Below are 23,149 nucleotides of genomic sequence, written 5' to 3'. Positions count from 1 at the left end.
CTGCTATTCCCAGGTGCTAACAGATAGTTTTTTTTATTAATCACTGCACTTCACATTTGAGCATGTCAGCTTGAAAGTAAATTAAAGTGATGCAAGAAAAGCTTACAGCACCTGGTATTCCTAGGTAGGGTCCCACCTCAGTACTATTCAGGCCCAAACTTGCTTAGCTTCCAAGGTCAGATGAGATTGGGCGTTCTCAAGCTGGTGTGGCCGTAAGCCTTAAACACTTACTCAAATTGCCTAATCATAGCAAATATGATCAAAGACCAATCTGACAATTTTTTTTATTAATCCCTGCACTTGACATTCTAGAATGTTATCTTGAATGTAATTAAATGATGCAATAAAAGCTTACAATATGGAGCTGGTATACGGAGGCACTAATTATTCACTGTACTTCAAATTTGAACATGATAGCTTGAACATAAATTAAAGGGATGCAAACAATCTTACAGCACCTGCTATTCCCTGGTACTAAAATATTTCTATTTAATCTGTACACTTCACATACAAGCTTGTCAGTTGCAGATTAAAGTAAAGTGATGCAACAAAAACTTACAGCATCTGCTATTCCCAGGTGCTAACAGATAGTTTTTTTAATTAATCACTGCATTTCACATCCTAGCATGTCATCTTGACAGTTAATTAAAGTGATGCAAGAGAAGCTTACAGCATCTCGTAGTCCAATGTGCTAACATATAGTTTTTTGATGAATCACTGAACTTCACATTCAGGCATGTGAGTTGGAGAGTAAATGAAAGTGATGCAAAAAAAACTTACAGCATCTGCTATTCCCAGGTGCTAACAGATAGTTTGAGTTAATTATTCACTGCACTTCAAATTTGAACATGATAGCTTTAACATAAATTAAAGGGATGCAATACAATCTTACAGCACCTGCTATTCCCTGGTACTAAAATATTTCTATTTAATCTGTACACTTCACATACAAGCTTGTCAGTTGCAGATTAAAGTAAAGTGATGCAACAAAAACTTACAGCATCTGCTATTCCCAGGTGCTAACAGATAGTTTTTTTAATTAATCACTGCATTTCACATCCTAGCATGTCATCTTGACAGTAAATTAAAGTGATGCAAGAGAAGCTTACAGCATCTCGTAGTCCAAGGTGCTAACATATAGTTTTTTGATGAATCACTGCACTTCACATTCAGGCATGTGAGTTGGAGAGTAAATGAAAGTGATGCAAAAAAAACTTACAGCATCTGCTATTCCCAGGTGCTATCAGATAGTTTGAGTTAATTATTCACTGCACTTCAAATTTGAACATGATAGCTTGAACATAAATTAAAGGGATGCAATACAATCTTACAGCACCTGCTATTCCCTGGTACTAAAATATTTCTATTTAATCTGTCCACTTCACATACAAGCTTGTCAGTTGCAGATTAAAGTAAAGTGATGCAACAAAAACCTACAGCATCTGCTATTCCCAGGTGCTAACAGATAGTTTTTTTAATTAATCACTGCATTTCACATCTTAGCATGTCATCTTGACAGTAAATTAAAGTGGTGCAAGAGAAGCTTACAGCATCTCATAGTCCAAGGTGCTAACAGATAGTTTTTTGATGAATCACTGCACTTCACATTCAGGCATGTGAGTTGGAGGGTAAATGAAAGTGATGCAAAAAAAACTTACAGCATCTGCTATTGCCAGGTGCTAACAGATAGTTTTTTTTATTAATCACTGCACTTCACATTTGAGCATGTCAGCTTGAAAGTAAATTAAAGTGATGCAAGAAAGGCTTACAGCACCTGGTATTCCTAGGTAGGGTCCCACCTCAGTACTATCCAGGCCCAAACTTGCTTAGCTTCCACGGTCAAATGAGATTGGGCATTCTCAAGCTGGTGTGGCCGTAAGCCTTAAACACGTACTCAAATTGCCTAATCATAGCAAATATGATCAAAGACCAATCTGACAATTTTTTTTATTAATCCCTGCAATTGACATTCTAGAATGTTATCTTGAATGTAAATTAAATGATGCAATAAAAGCTTACAACATCTGGTATACGGAGGCACTAACAGACAGTTTTTTGATGAATCACTGCACTTCACATTCAGGCATGTGAGTTGGAGAGTAAATGAAAATGATGCAAAAAAAACTTACAGCATCTGCTATTCCCAGGTGCTAACAGATAGTTTGAGTTAATTATTCACTGCACTTCAAATTTGAACATGATAGCTTGAACATAAATTAAAGGGATGCAAACAATCTTACAGCACCTGCTATTCCCTGGTACTAAAATATTTCTATTTAATCTGTACACTTCACATACAAGCTTGTCAGTTGCAGATTAAAGTAAAGTGATGCAACAAAAACTTACAGCATCTGCTATTCCCAGGTGCTAACAGATAGTTTTTTTAATTAATCACTGCATTTCACATCCTAGCATGTCATCTTGACAGTAAATTAAAGTGATGCAAGAGAAGCTTACAGCATCTCGTAGTCCAAGGTGCTAACAGATAGATTTTTGAGGAATCACTGCACTTCACATTCAGGCATGTGAGTTGGAGAGTAAATGAAAGTGATGCAAAAAAAACTTACAGCATCTGCTATTCCCAGGTGCTAACAGATAGTTTGAGTTAATTATTCACTGCACTTCAAATTTGAACATGATAGCTTGAACATAAATTAAAGGGATGCAATACAATCTTACAGCACCTGCTATTCCCTGGTACTAAAATATTTCTATTTAATCTGTACACTTCACATACAAGCTTGTCAGTTGCAGATTAAAGTAAAGTGATGCAACAAAAACTTACAGCATCTGCTATTCCCAGGTGCTAACAGATAGTTTTTTTAATTAATCACTGCATTTCACATCCTAGCATGTCATCTTGACAGTAAATTAAAGTGATGCAAGAGAAGCTTACAGCATCTCGTAGTCCAAGGTGCTAACATATAGTTTTTTGATGAATCACTGCACTTCACATTCAGGCATGTGAGTTGGAGAGTAAATGAAAGTGATGCAAAAAAAACTTACAGCATCTGCTATTCCCAGGTGCTAACAGATAGTTTGAGTTAATTATTCACTGCACTTCAAATTAGAACATGATAGCTTGAACATAAATTAAAGGGATGCAATACAATCTTACAGCACCTGCTATTCCCTGGTACTAAAATATTTCTATTTAATCTGTACACTTCACATACAAGCTTGTCAGTTGCAGATTAAAGTAAAGTGATGCAACAAAAACTTACAGCATTTGCTATTCCCAGGTGCTAACAGATAGTTTTTTTAATTAATCACTGCACTTCACATCCTAGCATGTCATCTTGAAAGTAAATTAAAGTGATGCAAGAGAAGCTTACAGCATCTCGTAGTCCAAGGTGCTAACAGATAGATTTTTGAGGAATCACTGCACTTCACATTCAGGCATGTGAGTTGGAGAATAAATGAAAGTGATGCAAAAAAAACTTACAGCATCTGCTATTCCCAGGTGCTAACAGATAGTTTTTTTTATTAATCACTGCACTTCACATTTGAGCATGTCAGCTTGAAAGTAAATTAAAGTGATGCAAGAAAAGCTTACAGCACCTGGTATTCCTAGGTAGGGTCCCACCTCAGTACTATTCAGGCCCAAACTTGCTTAGCTTCCAAGGTCAGATGAGATTGGGCGTTCTCAAGCTGGTGTGGCCGTAAGCCTTAAACACTTACTCAAATTGCCTAATCATAGCAAATATGATCAAAGACCAATCTGACAATTTTTTTTATTAATCCCTGCACTTGACATTCTAGAATGTTATCTTGAATGTAATTAAATGATGCAATAAAAGCTTACAATACGGAGCTGGTATACGGAGGCACTAATTATTCACTGTACTTCAAATTTGAACATGATAGCTTGAACATAAATTAAAGGTATGCAAACAATCTTACAGCACCTGCTATTCCCTGGTACTAAAATATTTCTATTTAATCTGTACACTTCACATACAAGCTTGTCAGTTGCAGATTAAAGTAAAGTGATGCAACAAAAACTTACAGCATCTGCTATTCCCAGGTGCTAACAGATAGTTTTTTTAATTAATCACTGCATTTCACATCCTAGCATGTCATCTTGACAGTTAATTAAAGTGATGCAAGAGAAGCTTACAGCATCTCGTAGTCCAATGTGCTAACATATAGTTTTTTGATGAATCACTGCACTTCACATTCAGGCATGTGTGTTGGAGAGTAAATGAAAGTGATGCAAAAAAAACTTACAGCATCTGCTATTCCCAGGTGCTAACAGATAGTTTGAGTTAATTATTCACTGCACTTCAAATTTGAACATGATAGCTTGAACATAAATTAAAGGGATGCAATACAATCTTACAGCACCTGCTATTCCCTGGTACTAAAATATTTCTATTTAATCTGTACACTTCACATACAAGCTTGTCAGTTGCAGATTAAAGTAAAGTGATGCAACAAAAACTTACATCATCTGCTATTCCCAGGTGCTAACAGATAGTTTTTTTAATTAATCACTGCATTTCACATCCTAGCATGTCATCTTGACAGTAAATTAAAGTGATGCAAGAGAAGCTTACAGCATCTCGTAGTCCAAGGTGCTAACATATAGTTTTTTGATGAATCACTGCACTTCACATTCAGGCATGTGAGTTGGAGAGTAAATGAAAGTGATGCAAAAAAAACTTACAGCATCTGCTATTCCCAGGTGCTAACAGATAGTTTTTTTTATTAATCACTGCACTTCACATTTGAGCATGTCAGCTTGAAAGTAAATTAAAGTGATGCAAGAAAAGCTTACAGCACCTGGTATTCCTAGGTAGGGTCCCACCTCAGTACTATTCAGGCCCAAACTTGCTTAGCTTCCAAGGTCAGATGAGATTGGGCGTTCTCAAGCTGGTGTGGCCGTAAGCCTTAAACACTTACTCAAATTGCCTAATCATAGCAAATATGATCAAAGACCAATCTGACAATTTTTTTTATTAATCCCTGCACTTGACATTCTAGAATGTTATCTTGAATGTAATTAAATGATGCAATAAAAGCTTACAATACGGAGCTGGTATACGGAGGCACTAATTATTCACTGTACTTCAAATTTGAACATGATAGCTTGAACATAAATTAAAGGGATGCAAACAATCTTACAGCACCTGCTATTCCCTGGTACTAAAATATTTCTATTTAATCTGTACACTTCACATACAAGCTTGTCAGTTGCAGATTAAAGTAAAGTGATGCAACAAAAACTTACAGCATCTGCTATTCCCAGGTGCTAACAGATAGTTTGAGTTAATTATTCACTGCACTTCAAATTTGAACATGATAGCTTGAACATAAATTAAAGGGATGCAATACAATCTTACAGCACCTGCTATTCCCTGGTACTAAAATATTTCTATTTAATCTGTACACTTCACATACAAGCTTGTCAGTTGCAGATTAAAGTAAAGTGATGCAACAAAAACTTACAGCATCTGCTATTCCCAGGTGCTAACAGATAGTTTTTTTAATTAATCACTGCATTTCACATCCTAGCATGTCATCTTGACAGTAAATTAAAGTGATGCGAGAGAAGCTTACAGCATCTCGTAGTCCAAGGTGCTAACATATAGTTTTTTGATGAATCACTGCACTTCACATTCAGGCATGTGAGTTGGAGAGTAAATGAAAGTGATGCAAAAAAAACTTACAGCATCTGCTATTCCCAGGTGCTAACAGATAGTTTTTTTTATTAATCACTGCACTTCACATTTGAGCATGTCAGCTTGAAAGTAAATTAAAGTGATGCAAGAAAAGCTTACAGCACCTGGTATTCCTAGGTAGTGTCCCACCTCAGTACTATTCAGGCCCAAACTTGCTTAGCTTCCAAGGTCAGATGAGATTGGGCGTTCTCAAGCTGGTGTGGCCGTAAGCCTTAAACACTTACTCAAATTGCCTAATCATAGCAAATATGATCAAAGACCAATCTGACAATTTTTTTTATTAATCCCTGCACTTGACATTCTAGAATGTTATCTTGAATGTAATTAAATGATGCAATAAAAGCTTACAATACGGAGCTGGTATACGGAGGCACTAATTATTCACTGTACTTCAAATTTGAACATGATAGCTTGAACATAAATTAAAGGGATGCAAACAATCTTACAGCACCTGCTATTCCCTGGTACTAAAATATTTCTATTTAATCTGTACACTTCACATACAAGCTTGTCAGTTGCAGATTAAAGTAAAGTGATGCAACAAAAACTTACAGCATCTGCTATTCCCAGGTGCTAACAGATAGTTTTTTTAATTAATCACTGCATTTCACATCCTAGCATGTCATCTTGACAGTAAATTAAAGTGATGCAAGAGAAGCTTACAGCATCTCGTAGTCCAATGTGCTAACATATAGTTTTTTGATGAATCACTGCACTTCACATTCAGGCATGTGAGTTGGAGAGTAAATGAAAGTGATGCAAAAAAAACTTACAGCATCTGCTATTCCCAGGTGCTAACAGATAGTTTGAGTTAATTATTCACTGCACTTCAAATTTGAACATGATAGCTTGAACATAAATTAAAGGGATGCAATACAATCTTACAGCACCTGCTATTCCCTGGTACTAAAATATTTCTATTTAATCTGTACACTTCACATACAAGCTTGTCAGTTGCAGATTAAAGTGATGCAACAAAAACTTACAGCATTTGCTATTCCCAGGTGCTAACAGATAGTTTTTTTAATTAATCACTGCACTTCGCATCCTAGCATGTCATCTTGAAAGTAAATTAAAGTGATGCAAGAGAAGCTTACAGCATCTCGTAGTCCAAGGTGCTAACAGATAGATTTTTGAGGAATCACTGCACTTCACATTTAGGCATGTGAGTTGGAGAGTAAATGAAAGTGATGCAAAAAAAACTTACAGCATCTGCTATTCCCAGGTGCTAACAGATAGTTTTTTTTTATTAATCACTGCACTTCACATTTGAGCATGTCAGCTTGAAAGTAAATTAAAGTGATGCAAGAAAAGCTTACAGCACCTGGTATTCCTAGGTAGGGTCCCACCTCAGTACTATTCAGGCCCAAACTTGCTTAGCTTCCAAGGTCAAAGGAGATTGGGCGTTCTCAAGCTGGTGTGGCCTTAAGCCTTGAACACTTACTCAAATTGCCTAATCATAGCAAATATGATCAAAGACCAATCTGACAATTTTTTTTATTAATCCCTGCACTTGACATTCTAGAATGTTATCTTGAATGTAATTAAATGATGCAATAAAAGCTTACAATACGGAGCTGGTATACGGAGGCACTAATTATTCACTGTACTTCAAATTTGAACATGATAGCTTGAACATAAATTAAAGGGATGCAAACAATCTTACAGCACCTGCTATTCCCTGGTACTAAAATATTTCTATTTAATCTGTACACTTCACATACAAGCTTGTCAGTTGCAGATTAAAGTAAAGTGATGCAACAAAAACTTACAGCATCTGCTATTCCCAGGTGCTAACAGATAGTTTTTTTAATTAATCACTGCATTTCACATCCTAGCATGTCATCTTGACAGTTAATTAAATTGATGCAAGAGAAGCTTACAGCATCTCGTAGTCCAATGTGCTAACATATAGTTTTTTGATGAATCACTGCACTTCACATTCAGGCATGTGAGTTGGAGAGTAAATGAAAGTGATGCAAAAAAAACTTACAGCATCTGCTATTCCCAGGTGCTAACAGATAGTTTGAGTTAATTATTCACTGCACTTCAAATTTGAACATGATAGCTTGAACATAAATTAAAGGGATGCAATACAATCTTACAGCACCTGCTATTCCCTGGTACTAAAATATTTCTATTTAATCTGTACACTTCACATACAAGCTTGTCAGTTGCAGATTAAAGTAAAGTGATGCAACAAAAACTTACAGCATCTGCTATTCCCAGGTGCTAACAGATAGTTTTTTTAATTAATCACTGCATTTCACATCCTAGCATGTCATCTTGACAGTAAATTAAAGTGATGCAAGAGAAGCTTACAGCATCTCGTAGTCCAAGGTGCTAACATATAGTTTTTTGATGAATCACTGCACTTCACATTCAGGCATGTGAGTTGGAGAGTAAATGAAAGTGATGCAAAAAAAACTTACAGCATCTGCTATTCCCAGGTGCTAACAGATAGTTTGAGTTAATTATTCACTGCACTTCAAATTAGAACATGATAGCTTGAACATAAATTAAAGGGATGCAATACAATCTTACAGCACCTGCTATTCCCTGGTTCTAAAATATTTCTATTTAATCTGTACACTTCACATACAAGCTTGTCAGTTGCAGATTAAAGTAAAGTGATGCAACAAAAACTTACAGCATTTGCTATTCCCAGGTGCTAACAGATAGTTTTTTTAATTAATCACTGCACTTCACATCCTAGCATGTCATCTTGAAAGTAAATTAAAGTGATGCAAGAGAAGCTTACAGCATCTCGTAGTCCAAGGTGCTAACAGATAGATTTTTGAGGAATCACTGCACTTCACATTCAGGCATGTGAGTTGGAGAATAAATGAAAGTGATGCAAAAAAAACTTACAGCATCTGCTATTCCCAGGTGCTAACAGATAGTTTTTTTTATTAATCACTGCACTTCACATTTGAGCATGTCAGCTTGAAAGTAAATTAAAGTGATGCAAGAAAAGCTTACAGCACCTGGTATTCCTAGGTAGGGTCCCACCTCAGTACTATTCAGGCCCAAACTTGCTTAGCTTCCAAGGTCAGATGAGATTGGGCGTTCTCAAGCTGGTGTGGCCGTAAGCCTTAAACACTTACTCAAATTGCCTAATCATAGCAAATATGATCAAAGACCAATCTGACAATTTTTTTTATTAATCCCTGCACTTGACATTCTAGAATGTTATCTTGAATGTAATTAAATGATGCAATAAAAGCTTACAATACGGAGCTGGTATACGGAGGCACTAATTATTCACTGTACTTCAAATTTGAACATGATAGCTTGAACATAAATTAAAGGTATGCAAACAATCTTACAGCACCTGCTATTCCCTGGTACTAAAATATTTCTATTTAATCTGTACACTTCACATACAAGCTTGTCAGTTGCAGATTAAAGTAAAGTGATGCAACAAAAACTTACAGCATCTGCTATTCCCAGGTGCTAACAGATAGTTTTTTTAATTAATCACTGCACTTCACATCCTAGCATGTCATCTTGAAAGTAAATTAAAGTGATGCAAGAGAAGCTTACAGCATCTCGTAGTCCAAGGTGCTAACAGATAGATTTTTGAGGAATCACTGCACTTCACATTCAGGCATGTGAGTTGGAGAGTAAATGAAAGTGATGCAAAAAAAACTTACAGCATCTGCTATTCCCAGGTGCTAACAGATAGTTTGAGTTAATTATTCACTGCACTTCAAATTTGAACATGATAGCTTGAACATAAATTAAAGGGATGCAATACAATCTTACAGCACCTGCTATTCCCTGGTACTAAAATATTTCTATTTAATCTGTACACTTCACATACAAGCTTGTCAGTTGCAGATTAAAGTAAAGTGATGCAACAAAAACTTACAGCATCTGCTATTCCCAGGTGCTAACAGATAGTTTTTTTAATTAATCACTGCATTTCACATCCTAGCATGTCATCTTGACAGTAAATTAAAGTGATGCAAGAGAAGCTTACAGCATCTCGTAGTCCAAGGTGCTAACATATAGTTTTTTGATGAATCACTGCACTTCACATTCAGGCATGTGAGTTGGAGAGTAAATGAAAGTGATGCAAAAAAAACTTACAGCATCTGCTATTCCCAGGTGCTAACAGATAGTTTGAGTTAATTATTCACTGCACTTCAAATTTGAACATGATAGCTTGAACATAAATTAAAGGGATGCAATACAATCTTACAGCACCTGCTATTCCCTGGTACTAAAATATTTATTTTTAATCTGTACACTTCACATACAAGCTTGTCAGTTGCAGATTAAAGTAAAGTGATGCAACAAAAACTTACAGCATCTGCTATTCCCAGGTGCTAACAGATAGTTTTTTTTATTAATCCCTGCAATTGACATTCTAGCATGTTATCTTGAATGTAAATTAAATGATGCAATAAAAGCTTACAACATCTGGTATACGGAGGCACTAACAGACAGTTTTTTGATGAATCACTGCACTTCACATTCAGGCATGTGAGTTGGAGAGTAAATGAAAGTGATGCAAAAAAAACTTACAGCATCTGCTATTCCCAGGTGCTAACAGATAGTTTGAGTTAATTATTCACTGCACTTCAAATTTGAACATGATAGCTTGAACATAAATTAAAGGGATGCAATACAATCTTACAGCACCTGCTATTCCCTGGTACTAAAATATTTCTATTTAATCTGTACACTTCACATACAAGCTTGTCAGTTGCAGATTAAAGTAAAGTGATGCAACAAAAACTTACAGCATCTGCTATTCCCAGGTGCTAACAGATAGTTTTTTTAATTAATCACTGCATTTCACATCCTAGCATGTCATCTTGACAGTAAATTAAAGTGATGCAAGAGAAGCTTACAGCATCTCGTAGTCCAAGGTGCTAACATATAGTTTTTTGATGAATCACTGCACTTCACATTCAGGCATGTGAGTTGGAGAGTAAATGAAAGTGATGCAAAAAAAACTTACAGCATCTGCTATTCCCAGGTGCTAACAGATAGTTTGAGTTAATTATTCACTGCACTTCAAATTTGAACATGATAGCTTGAACATAAATTAAAGGGATGCAATACAATCTTACAGCACCTGCTATTCCCTGGTTCTAAAATATTTCTATTTAATCTGTACACTTCACATACAAGCTTGTCAGTTGCAGATTAAAGTAAAGTGATGCAACAAAAACTTACAGCATTTGCTATTCCCAGGTGCTAACAGATAGTTTTTTTAATTAATCACTGCACTTCACATCCTAGCATGTCATCTTGAAAGTAAATTAAAGTGATGCAAGAGAAGCTTACAGCATCTCGTAGTCCAAGGTGCTAACAGATAGATTTTTGAGGAATCACTGCACTTCACATTCAGGCATGTGAGTTGGAGAATAAATGAAAGTGATGCAAAAAAAACTTACAGCATCTGCTATTCCCAGGTGCTAACAGATAGTTTTTTTTATTAATCACTGCACTTCACATTTGAGCATGTCAGCTTGAAAGTAAATTAAAGTGATGCAAGAAAAGCTTACAGCACCTGGTATTCCTAGGTAGGGTCCCACCTCAGTACTATTCAGGCCCAAACTTGCTTAGCTTCCAAGGTCAGATGAGATTGGGCGTTCTCAAGCTGGTGTGGCCGTAAGCCTTAAACACTTACTCAAATTGCCTAATCATAGCAAATATGATCAAAGACCAATCTGACAATTTTTTTTATTAATCCCTGCACTTGACATTCTAGAATGTTATCTTGAATGTAATTAAATGATGCAATAAAAGCTTACAATACGGAGCTGGTATACGGAGGCACTAATTATTCACTGTACTTCAAATTTGAACATGATAGCTTGAACATAAATTAAAGGTATGCAAACAATCTTACAGCACCTGCTATTCCCTGGTACTAAAATATTTCTATTTAATCTGTACACTTCACATACAAGCTTGTCAGTTGCAGATTAAAGTAAAGTGATGCAACAAAAACTTACAGCATCTGCTATTCCCAGGTGCTAACAGATAGTTTTTTTAATTAATCACTGCACTTCACATCCTAGCATGTCATCTTGAAAGTAAATTAAAGTGATGCAAGAGAAGCTTACAGCATCTCGTAGTCCAAGGTGCTAACAGATAGATTTTTGAGGAATCACTGCACTTCACATTCAGGCATGTGAGTTGGAGAGTAAATGAAAGTGATGCAAAAAAAACTTACAGCATCTGCTATTCCCAGGTGCTAACAGATAGTTTGAGTTAATTATTCACTGCACTTCAAATTTGAACATGATAGCTTGAACATAAATTAAAGGGATGCAATACAATCTTACAGCACCTGCTATTCCCTGGTACTAAAATATTTCTATTTAATCTGTACACTTCACATACAAGCTTGTCAGTTGCAGATTAAAGTAAAGTGATGCAACAAAAACTTACAGCATCTGCTATTCCCAGGTGCTAACAGATAGTTTTTTTAATTAATCACTGCACTTCACATCCTAGCATGTCATCTTGAAAGTAAATTAAAGTGATGCAAGAGAAGCTTACAGCATCTCGTAGTCCAAGGTGCTAACAGATAGATTTTTGAGGAATCACTGCACTTCACATTCAGGCATGTGAGTTGGAGAGTAAATGAAAGTGATGCAAAAAAAACTTACAGCATCTGCTATTCCCAGGTGCTAACAGATAGTTTTTTTTATTAATCACTGCACTTCACATTTGAGCATGTCAGCTTGAAAGTAAATTAAAGTGATGCAAGAAAAGCTTACAGCACCTGGTATTCCTAGGTAGGGTCCCACCTCAGTACTATTCAGACCCAAACTTGCTTAGCTTCCAAGGTCAGAGGAGATTGGGCGTTCTCAAGCTGGTGTGGCCGTAAGCCTTAAACACTTACTCAAATTGCCTAATCATAGCAAATATGATCAAAGACCAATCTGACAATTTTTTTTATTAATCCCTGCACTTGACATTCTAGAATGTTATCTTGAATGTAATTAAATGATGCAATAAAAGCTTACAATACGGAGCTGGTATACGGAGGCACTAATTATTCACTGTACTTCAAATTTGAACATGATAGCTTGAACATAAATTAAAGGGATGCAAACAATCTTACAGCACCTGCTATTCCCTGGTACTAAAATATTTCTATTTAATCTGTACACTTCACATACAAGCTTGTCAGTTGCAGATTAAAGTAAAGTGATGCAACAAAAACTTACAGCATCTGCTATTACCAGGTGCTAACAGATAGTTTTTTTAATTAATCACTGCATTTCACATCCTAGCATGTCATCTTGACAATTAATTAAATTGATGCAAGAGAAGCTTACAGCATCTCGTAGTCCAATGTGCTAACATATAGTTTTTTGATGAATCACTGCACTTCACATTCAGGCATGTGAGTTGGAGAGTAAATGAAAGTGATGCAAAAAAAACTTACAGCATCTGCTATTCCCAGGTGCTAACAGATAGTTTGAGTTAATTATTCACTGCACTTCAAATTTGAACATGATAGCTTGAACATAAATTAAAGGGATGCAATACAATCTTACAGCACCTGCTATTCCCTGGTACTAAAATATTTATATTTAATCTGTACACTTCACATACAAGCTTGTCAGTTGCAGATTAAAGTAAAGTGATGCAACAAAAACTTACAGCATCTGCTATTCCCAGGTGCTAACAGATAGTTTTTTTAATTAATCACTGCACTTCACATCCTAGCATGTCATCTTGAAAGTAAATTAAAGTGATGCAAGAGAAGCTTACAGCATCTCGTAGTCCAAGGTGCTAACAGATAGATTTTTGAGGAATCACTGCACTTCACATTCAGGCATGTGAGTTGGAGAGTAAATGAAAGTGATGCAAAAAAAACTTACAGCATCTGCTATTCCCAGGTGCTAACAGATAGTTTTTTTTATTAATCACTGCACTTCACATTTGAGCATGTCAGCTTGAAAGTAAATTAAAGTGATGCAAGAAAAGCTTACAGCACCTGGTATTCCTAGGTAGGGTCCCACCTCAGTACTATTCAGGCCCAAACTTGCTTAGCTTCCAAGGTCAGAGGAGATTGGGCGTTCTCAAGCTGGTGTGGCCGTAAGCCTTAAACACTTACTCAAATTGCCTAATCATAGCAAATATGATCAAAGACCAATCTGACAATTTTTTTTATTAATCCCTGCACTTGACATTCTAGAATGTTATCTTGAATGTAATTAAATGATGCAATAAAAGCTTACAATACGGAGCTGGTATACGGAGGCACTAATTATTCACTGTACTTCAAATTTGAACATGATAGCTTGAACATAAATTAAAGGGATGCAATACAATCTTACAGCACCTGCTATTCCCTGGTACTAAAATATTTCTATTTAATCTGTACACTTCACATACAAGCTTGTCAGTTGCAGATTAAAGTAAAGTGATGCAACAAAAACTTACAGCATCTGCTATTCCCAGGTGCTAACAGATAGTTTTTTTAATTAATCACTGCATTTCACATCCTAGCATGTCATCTTGACAGTAAATTAAAGTGATGCAAGAGAAGCTTACAGCATCTCGTAGTCCAAGGTGCTAACATATAGTTTTTTGATGAATCACTGCACTTCACATTCAGGCATGTGAGTTGGAGAGTAAATGAAAGTGATGCAAAAAAAACTTACAGCATCTGCTATTCCCAGGTGCTAACAGATAGTTTGAGTTAATTATTCACTGCACTTCAAATTTGAACATGTTAGCTTGAACATAAATTAAAGGGATGCAATACAATCTTACAGCACCTGCTATTCCCTGGTACTAAAATATTTCTATTTAATCTGTACTCTTCACATACAAGCTTGTCAGTTGCAGATTAAAGTAAAGTGATGCAACAAAAACTTACAGCATTTGCTATTCCCAGGTGCTAACAGATAGTTTTTTTAATTAATCACTGCACTTCACATCCTAGCATGTCATCTTGAAAGTAAATTAAAGTGATGCAAGAGAAGCTTACAGCATCTCGTAGTCCAAGGTGCTACCAGATAGATTTTTGAGGAATCACTGCACTTCACATTCAGGCATGTGAGTTGGAGAGTAAATGAAAGTGATGCAAAAAAAACTTACAGCATCTGCTATTCCCAGGTGCTAACAGATAGTTTTTTTTTATTAATCACTGCACTTCACATTTGAGCATGTCAGCTTGAAAGTAAATTAAAGTGATGCAAGAAAAGCTTACAGCACCTGGTATTCCTAGGTAGGGTCCCACCTCAGTACTATTCAGGCCCAAACTTGCTTAGCTTCCAAGGTCAGAGGAGATTGGGCGTTCTCAAGCTGGTGTGGCCGTAAGCCTTAAACACTTACTCAAATTGCCTAATCATAGCAAATATGATCAAAGACCAATCTGACAATTTTTTTTATTAATCCCTGCACTTGACATTCTAGAATGTTATCTTGAATGTAATTAAATGATGCAATAAAAGCTTACAATACGGAGCTGGTATACGGAGGCACTAATTATTCACTGTACTTCAAATTTGAACATGATAGCTTGAACATAAATTAAAGGGATGCAATACAATCTTACAGCACCTGCTATTCCCTGGTACTAAAATATTTCTATTTAATCTGTACACTTCACATACAAGCTTGTCAGTTGCAGATTAAAGTAAAGTGATGCAACAAAAACTTACAGCATCTGCTATTCCCAGGTGCTAACAGATAGTTTTTTTAATTAATCACTGCATTTCACATCCTAGCATGTCATCTTGACAGTAAATTAAAGTGATGCAAGAGAAGCTTACAGCATCTCGTAGTCCAAGGTGCTAACATATAGTTTTTTGATGAATCACTGCACTTCACATTCAGGCATGTGAGTTGGAGAGTAAATGAAAGTGATGCAAAAAAAACTTACAGCATCTGCTATTCCCAGGTGCTAACAGATAGTTTGAGTTAATTATTCACTGCACTTTAAATTTGAACATGTTAGCTTGAACATAAATTAAAGGGATGCAATACAATCTTACAGCACCTGCTATTCCCTGGTACTAAAATATTTCTATTTAATCTGTACTCTTCACATACAAGCTTGTCAGTTGCAGATTAAAGTAAAGTGATGCAACAAAAACTTACAGCATTTGCTATTCCCAGGTGCTAACAGATAGTTTTTTTAATTAATCACTGCACTTCACATCCTAGCATGTCATCTTGAAAGTAAATTAAAGTGATGCAAGAGAAGCTTACAGCATCTCGTAGTCCAAGGTGCTACCAGATAGATTTTTGAGGAATCACTGCACTTCACATTCAGGCATGTGAGTTGGAGAGTAAATGAAAGTGATGCAAAAAAAACTTACAGCATCTGCTATTCCCAGGTGCTAACAGATAGTTTTTTTTTATTAATCACTGCACTTCACATTTGAGCATGTCAGCTTGAAAGTAAATTAAAGTGATGCAAGAAAAGCTTACAGCACCTGGTATTCCTAGGTAGGGTCCCACCTCAGTACTATTCAGGCCCAAACTTGCTTAGCTTCCAAGGTCAGAGGAGATTGGGCGTTCTCAAGCTGGTGTGGCCGTAAGCCTTAAACACTTACTCAAATTGCCTAATCATAGCAAATATGATCAAAGACCAATCTGACAATTTTTTTTATTAATCCCTGCACTTGACATTCTAGAATGTTATCTTGAATGTAATTAAATGATGCAATAAAAGCTTACAATACGGAGCTGGTATACGGAGGCACTAATTATTCACTGTACTTCAAATTTGAACATGATAGCTTGAACATAAATTAAAGGGATGCAAACAATCTTACAGCACCTGCTATTCCCTGGTACTAAAATATTTCTATTTAATCTGTACACTTCACATACAAGCTTGTCAGTTGCAGATTAAAGTAAAGTGATGCAACAAAAATTTACAGCATCTGCTATTCCCAGGTGCTAACAGATAGTTTTTTTAATTAATCACTGCATTTCACATCCTAGCATGTCATCTTGACAGTAAATTAAAGTGATGCAAGAGAAGCTTACAGCATCTCGTAGTCCAAGGTGCTAACATATAGGTTTTTGATGAATCACTGCACTTCACATTCAGGCATGTGAGTTGGAGAGTAAATGAAAGTGATGCAAAAAAAACTTACAGCATCTGCTATTCCCAGGTGCTAACAGATAATTTGAGTTAATTATTCACTGCACTTCAAATTTGAACATGATAGCTTGAACATAAATTAAAGGGATGCAATACAATCTTACAGCACCTGCTATTCCCTGGTACTAAAATATTTATTTTTAATCTGTACACTTCACATACAAGCTTGTCAGTTGCAGATTAAAGTAAAGTGATGCAACAAAAACTTACAGCATCTGCTATTCCCAGGTGCTAACAGATAGTTTTTTTAATTAATCACTGCATTTCACATCCTAGCATGTCATCTTGACAGTAAATTAAAGTGATGCAAGAGAAGCTTACAGCATCTCGTAGTCCAAGGTGCTAACATATAGTTTTTTGATGAATCACTGCACTTCACATTCAGGCATGTGAGTTGGAGAGTAAATGAAAGTGATGCAAAAAAAACTTACAGCATCTGCTATTCCCAGGTGCTAACAGATAGTTTGAGTTAATTATTCACTGCACTTCAAATTAGAACATGATAGCTTGAACATAAATTAAAGGGATGCAATACAATCTTACAGCACCTGCTATTCCCTGGTTCTAAAATATTTCTATTTAATCTGTACACTTCACATACAAGCTTGTCAGTTGCAGATTAAAGTAAAGTGATGCAACAAAAACTTACAGCATTTGCTATTCCCAGGTGCTAACAGATAGTTTTTTTAATTAATCACTGCACTTCACATCCTAGCATGTCATCTTGAAAGTAAATTAAAGTGATGCAAGAGAAGCTTACAGCATCTCGTAGTCCAAGGTGCTAACAGATAGATTTTTGAGGAATCACTGCACTTCACATTCAGGCATGTGAGTTGGAGAATAAATGAAAGTGATGCAAAAAAAACTTACAGCATCTGCTATTCCCAGGTGCTAACAGATAGTTTTTTTTATTAATCACTGCACTTCACATTTGAGCATGTCAGCTTGAAAGTAAATTAAAGTGATGCAAGAAAAGCTTACAGCACCTGGTATTCCTAGGTAGGGTCCCACCTCAGTACTATTCAGGCCCAAACTTGCTTAGCTTCCAAGGTCAGATGAGATTGGGCGTTCTCAAGCTGGTGTGGCCGTAAGCCTTAAACACTTACTCAAATTGCCTAATCATAGCAAATATGATCAAAGACCAATCTGACAATTTTTTTTATTAATCCCTGCACTTGACATTCTAGAATGTTATCTTGAATGTAATTAAATGATGCAATAAAAGCTTACAATACGGAGCTGGTATACGGAGGCACTAATTATTCACTGTACTTCAAATTTGAACATGATAGCTTGAACATAAATTAAAGGTATGCAAACAATCTTACAGCACCTGCTATTCCCTGGTACTAAAATATTTCTATTTAATCTGTACACTTCACATACAAGCTTGTCAGTTGCAGATTAAAGTAAAGTGATGCAACAAAAACTTACAGCATCTGCTATTCCCAGGTGCTAACAGATAGTTTTTTTAATTAATCACTGCACTTCACATCCTAGCATGTCATCTTGAAAGTAAATTAAATTGATGCAAGAGAAGCTTACAGCATCTCGTAGTCCAAGGTGCTAACAGATAGATTTTTGAGGAATCACTGCACTTCACATTCAGGCATGTGAGTTGGAGAGTAAATGAAAGTGATGCAAAAAAAACTTACAGCATCTGCTATTCCCAGGTGCTAACAGATAGTTTGAGTTAATTATTCACTGCACTTCAAATTTGAACATGATAGCTTGAACATAAATTAAAGGGATGCAATACAATCTTACAGCACCTGCTATTCCCTGGTACTAAAATATTTCTATTTAATCTGTACACTTCACATACAAGCTTGTCAGTTGCAGATTAAAGTAAAGTGATGCAACAAAAACTTACAGCATCTGCTATTCCCAGGTGCTAACAGATAGTTTTTTTAATTAATCACTGCACTTCACATCCTAGCATGTCATCTTGAAAGTAAATTAAAGTGATGCAAGAGAAGCTTACAGCATCTCGTAGTCCAAGGTGCTAACAGATAGATTTTTGAGGAATCACTGCACTTCACATTCAGGCATGTGAGTTGGAGAGTAAATGAAAGTGATGCAAAAAAAACTTACAGCATCTGCTATTCCCAGGTGCTAACAGATAGTTTTTTTTATTAATCACTGCACTTCACATTTGAGCATGTCAGCTTGAAAGTAAATTAAAGTGATGCAAGAAAAGCTTACAGCACCTGGTATTCCTAGGTAGGGTCCCACCTCAGTACTATTCAGGCCCAAACTTGCTTAGCTTCCAAGGTCAGAGGAGATTGGGCGTTCTCAAGCTGGTGTGGCCGTAAGCCTTAAACACTTACTCAAATTGCCTAATCATAGCAAATATGATCAAAGACCAATCTGACAATTTTTTTTATTAATCCCTGCACTTGACATTCTAGAATGTTATCTTGAATGTAATTAAATGATGCAATAAAAGCTTACAATACGGAGCTGGTATACGGAGGCACTAATTATTCACTGTACTTCAAATTTGAACATGATAGCTTGAACATAAATTAAAGGGATGCAATACAATCTTACAGCACCTGCTATTCCCTGGTACTAAAATATTTCTATTTAATCTGTACACTTCACATACAAGCTTGTCAGTTGCAGATTAAAGTAAAGTGATGCAACAAAAACTTACAGCATCTGCTATTCCCAGGTGCTAACAGATAGTTTTTTTAATTAATCACTGCATTTCACATCCTAGCATGTCATCTTGACAGTAAATTAAAGTGATGCAAGAGAAGCTTACAGCATCTCGTAGTCCAAGGTGCTAACATATAGTTTTTTGATGAATCACTGCACTTCACATTCAGGCATGTGAGTTGGAGAGTAAATGAAAGTGATGCAAAAAAAACTTACAGCATCTGCTATTCCCAGGTGCTAACAGATAGTTTGAGTTAATTATTCACTGCACTTCAAATTTGAACATGTTAGCTTGAACATAAATTAAAGGGATGCAATACAATCTTACAGCACCTGCTATTCCCTGGTACTAAAATATTTCTATTTAATCTGTACTCTTCACATACAAGCTTGTCAGTTGCAGATTAAAGTAAAGTGATGCAACAAAAACTTACAGCATTTGCTATTCCCAGGTGCTAACAGATAGTTTTATTAATTAATCACTGCACTTCACATCCTAGCATGTCATCTTGAAAGTAAATTAAAGTGATGCAAGAGAAGCTTACAGCATCTCGTAGTCCAAGGTGCTACCAGATAGATTTTTGAGGAATCACTGCACTTCACATTCAGGCATGTGAGTTGGAGAGTAAATGAAAGTGATGCAAAAAAAACTTACAGCATCTGCTATTCCCAGGTGCTAACAGATAGTTTTTTTTTATTAATCACTGCACTTCACATTTGAGCATGTCAGCTTGAAAGTAAATTAAAGTGATGCAAGAAAAGCTTACAGCACCTGGTATTCCTAGGTAGGGTCCCACCTCAGTACTATTCAGGCCCAAACTTGCTTAGCTTCCAAGGTCAGAGGAGATTGGGCGTTCTCAAGCTGGTGTGGCCGTAAGCCTTAAACACTTACTCAAATTGCCTAATCATAGCAAATATGATCAAAGACCAATCTGACAATTTTTTTTATTAATCCCTGCACTTGACATTCTAGAATGTTATCTTGAATGTAATTAAATGATGCAATAAAAGCTTACAATACGGAGCTGGTATACGGAGGCACTAATTATTCACTGTACTTCAAATTTGAACATGATAGCTTGAACATAAATTAAAGGGATGCAATACAATCTTACAGCACCTGCTATTCCCTGGTACTAAAATATTTCTATTTAATCTGTACACTTCACATACAAGCTTGTCAGTTGCAGATTAAAGTAAAGTGATGCAACAAAAACTTACAGCATCTGCTATTCCCAGGTGCTAACAGATAGTTTTTTTAATTAATCACTGCATTTCACATCCTAGCATGTCATCTTGACAGTAAATTAAAGTGATGCAAGAGAAGCTTACAGCATCTCGTAGTCCAAGGTGCTAACATATAGTTTTTTGATGAATCACTGCACTTCACATTCAGGCATGTGAGTTGGAGAGTAAATGAAAGTGATGCAAAAAAAACTTACAGCATCTGCTATTCCCAGGTGCTAACAGATAGTTTGAGTTAATTATTCACTGCACTTCAAATTTGAACATGTTAGCTTGAACATAAATTAAAGGGATGCAATACAATCTTACAGCACCTGCTATTCCCTGGTACTAAAATATTTCTATTTAATCTGTACTCTTCACATACAAGCTTGTCAGTTGCAGATTAAAGTAAAGTGATGCAACAAAAACTTACAGCATTTGCTATTCCCAGGTGCTAACAGATAGTTTTTTTAATTAATCACTGCACTTCACATCCTAGCATGTCATCTTGAAAGTAAATTAAAGTGATGCAAGAGAAGCTTACAGCATCTCGTAGTCCAAGGTGCTACCAGATAGATTTTTGAGGAATCACTGCACTTCACATTCAGGCATGTGAGTTGGAGAGTAAATGAAAGTGATGCAAAAAAAACTTACAGCATCTGCTATTCCCAGGTGCTAACAGATAGTTTTTTTTTATTAATCACTGCACTTCACATTTGAGCATGTCAGCTTGAAAGTAAATTAAAGTGATGCAAGAAAAGCTTACAGCACCTGGTATTCCTAGGTAGGGTCCCACCTCAGTACTATTCAGGCCCAAACTTGCTTAGCTTCCAAGGTCAGAGGAGATTGGGCGTTCTCAAGCTGGTGTGGCCGTAAGCCTTAAACACTTACTCAAATTGCCTAATCATAGCAAATATGATCAAAGACCAATCTGACAATTTTTTTTATTAATCCCTGCACTTGACATTCTAGAATGTTATCTTGAATGTAATTAAATGATGCAATAAAAGCTTACAATACGGAGCTGGTATACGGAGGCACTAATTATTCACTGTACTTCAAATTTGAACATGATAGCTTGAACATAAATTAAAGGGATGCAAACAATCTTACAGCACCTGCTATTCCCTGGTACTAAAATATTTCTATTTAATCTGTACACTTCACATACAAGCTTGTCAGTTGCAGATTAAAGTAAAGTGATGCAACAAAAACTTACAGCATCTGCTATTACCAGGTGCTAACAGATAGTTTTTTTAATTAATCACTGCATTTCACATCCTAGCATGTCATCTTGACAATTAATTAAATTGATGCAAGAGAAGCTTACAGCATCTCGTAGTCCAATGTGCTAACATATAGTTTTTTGATGAATCACTGCACTTCACATTCAGGCATGTGAGTTGGAGAGTAAATGAAAGTGATGCAAAAAAAACTTACAGCATCTGCTATTCCCAGGTGCTAACAGATAGTTTGAGTTAATTATTCACTGCACTTCAAATTTGAACATGATAGCTTGAACATAAATTAAAGGGATGCAATACAATCTTACAGCACCTGCTATTCCCTGGTACTAAAATATTTCTATTTAATCTGTACACTTCACATACAAGCTTGTCAGTTGCAGATTAAAGTAAAGTGATGCAACAAAAACTTACAGCATCTGCTATTCCCAGATGCTAACAGATAGTTTTTTTAATTAATCACTGCACTTCACATCCTAGCATGTCATCTTGAAAGTAAATTAAAGTGATGCAAGAGAAGCTTACAGCATCTCGTAGTCCAAGGTGCTAACAGATAGATTTTTGAGGAATCACTGCACTTCACATTCAGGCATGTGAGTTGGAGAGTAAATGAAAGTGATGCAAAAAAAACTTACAGCATCTGCTATTCCCAGGTGCTAACAGATAGTTTTTTTTATTAATCACTGCACTTCACATTTGAGCATGTCAGCTTGAAAGTAAATTAAAGTGATGCAAGAAAATCTTACAGCACCTGGTATTCCTAGGTAGGTTCCCACCTCAGTACTATTCAGGCCCAAACTTGCTTAGCTTCCAAGGTCAGATGAGATTGGGCGTTCTCAAGCTGGTGTGGCCGTAAGCCTTAAACACTTACTCAAATTGCCTAATCATAGCAAATATGATCAAAGACCAATCTGACAATTTTTTTTATTAATCCCTGCACTTGACATTCTAGAATGTTATCTTGAATGTAATTAAATGATGCAATAAAAGCTTACAATACGGAGCTGGTATACGGAGGCACTAATTATTCACTGTACTTCAAATTTGAACATGATAGCTTGAACATAAATTAAAGGGATGCAAACAATCTTACAGCACCTGCTATTCCCTGGTACTAAAATATTTCTATTTAATCTGTACACTTCACATACAAGCTTGTCAGTTGCAGATTAAAGTAAAGTGATGCAACAAAAACTTACAGCATCTGCTATTCCCAGGTGCTAACA

General features: G+C 36.1%; 1 non-coding gene and 16 pseudogenes across 1 annotated transcript; all 17 read right to left on the bottom strand.

The window, feature by feature from the left end:
* Positions 1–99: 99 nt before the first annotated feature.
* Positions 100–218, bottom strand: LOC145644747 (5S ribosomal RNA; annotated as a pseudogene).
* Positions 219–1,762: 1,544 nt separating this feature from the next.
* LOC145650050 (5S ribosomal RNA) lies at positions 1,763–1,881 on the bottom strand (annotated as a pseudogene).
* A 1,668-nt stretch (positions 1,882–3,549) lies between these two features.
* On the bottom strand, positions 3,550–3,668 carry LOC145644736 (5S ribosomal RNA; annotated as a pseudogene).
* Positions 3,669–4,773: 1,105 nt separating this feature from the next.
* LOC145644725 (5S ribosomal RNA) lies at positions 4,774–4,892 on the bottom strand (annotated as a pseudogene).
* An 884-nt stretch (positions 4,893–5,776) lies between these two features.
* On the bottom strand, positions 5,777–5,895 carry LOC145646499 (5S ribosomal RNA). Its single transcript, XR_014116189.1, has one exon. It is a non-coding gene; the product is annotated as a 5S ribosomal RNA (ribosomal RNA).
* Positions 5,896–6,996: 1,101 nt separating this feature from the next.
* On the bottom strand, positions 6,997–7,115 carry LOC145650835 (5S ribosomal RNA; annotated as a pseudogene).
* Positions 7,116–8,659: 1,544 nt separating this feature from the next.
* Positions 8,660–8,778, bottom strand: LOC145644714 (5S ribosomal RNA; annotated as a pseudogene).
* A 2,421-nt stretch (positions 8,779–11,199) lies between these two features.
* LOC145644703 (5S ribosomal RNA) lies at positions 11,200–11,318 on the bottom strand (annotated as a pseudogene).
* Positions 11,319–12,423: 1,105 nt separating this feature from the next.
* On the bottom strand, positions 12,424–12,542 carry LOC145649935 (5S ribosomal RNA; annotated as a pseudogene).
* Positions 12,543–13,647: 1,105 nt separating this feature from the next.
* Positions 13,648–13,766, bottom strand: LOC145648575 (5S ribosomal RNA; annotated as a pseudogene).
* Positions 13,767–14,873: 1,107 nt separating this feature from the next.
* On the bottom strand, positions 14,874–14,992 carry LOC145648574 (5S ribosomal RNA; annotated as a pseudogene).
* A 1,107-nt stretch (positions 14,993–16,099) lies between these two features.
* Positions 16,100–16,218, bottom strand: LOC145648573 (5S ribosomal RNA; annotated as a pseudogene).
* Positions 16,219–17,762: 1,544 nt separating this feature from the next.
* LOC145644693 (5S ribosomal RNA) lies at positions 17,763–17,881 on the bottom strand (annotated as a pseudogene).
* Positions 17,882–18,986: 1,105 nt separating this feature from the next.
* LOC145648572 (5S ribosomal RNA) lies at positions 18,987–19,105 on the bottom strand (annotated as a pseudogene).
* A 1,107-nt stretch (positions 19,106–20,212) lies between these two features.
* On the bottom strand, positions 20,213–20,331 carry LOC145648571 (5S ribosomal RNA; annotated as a pseudogene).
* A 1,107-nt stretch (positions 20,332–21,438) lies between these two features.
* On the bottom strand, positions 21,439–21,557 carry LOC145648570 (5S ribosomal RNA; annotated as a pseudogene).
* A 1,105-nt stretch (positions 21,558–22,662) lies between these two features.
* On the bottom strand, positions 22,663–22,781 carry LOC145648332 (5S ribosomal RNA; annotated as a pseudogene).
* Between the last annotated feature and the right edge of the window lie 368 nt (positions 22,782–23,149).

This window comes from Electrophorus electricus, chromosome 13, assembly GCF_041902795.1.
Source record: "Electrophorus electricus isolate QZ-2024a chromosome 13, ASM4190279v1, whole genome shotgun sequence".
NCBI lineage: Eukaryota > Metazoa > Chordata > Actinopteri > Gymnotiformes > Gymnotidae > Electrophorus > Electrophorus electricus.
This window is presented reverse-complemented; position numbering and strand designations above follow the sequence as displayed.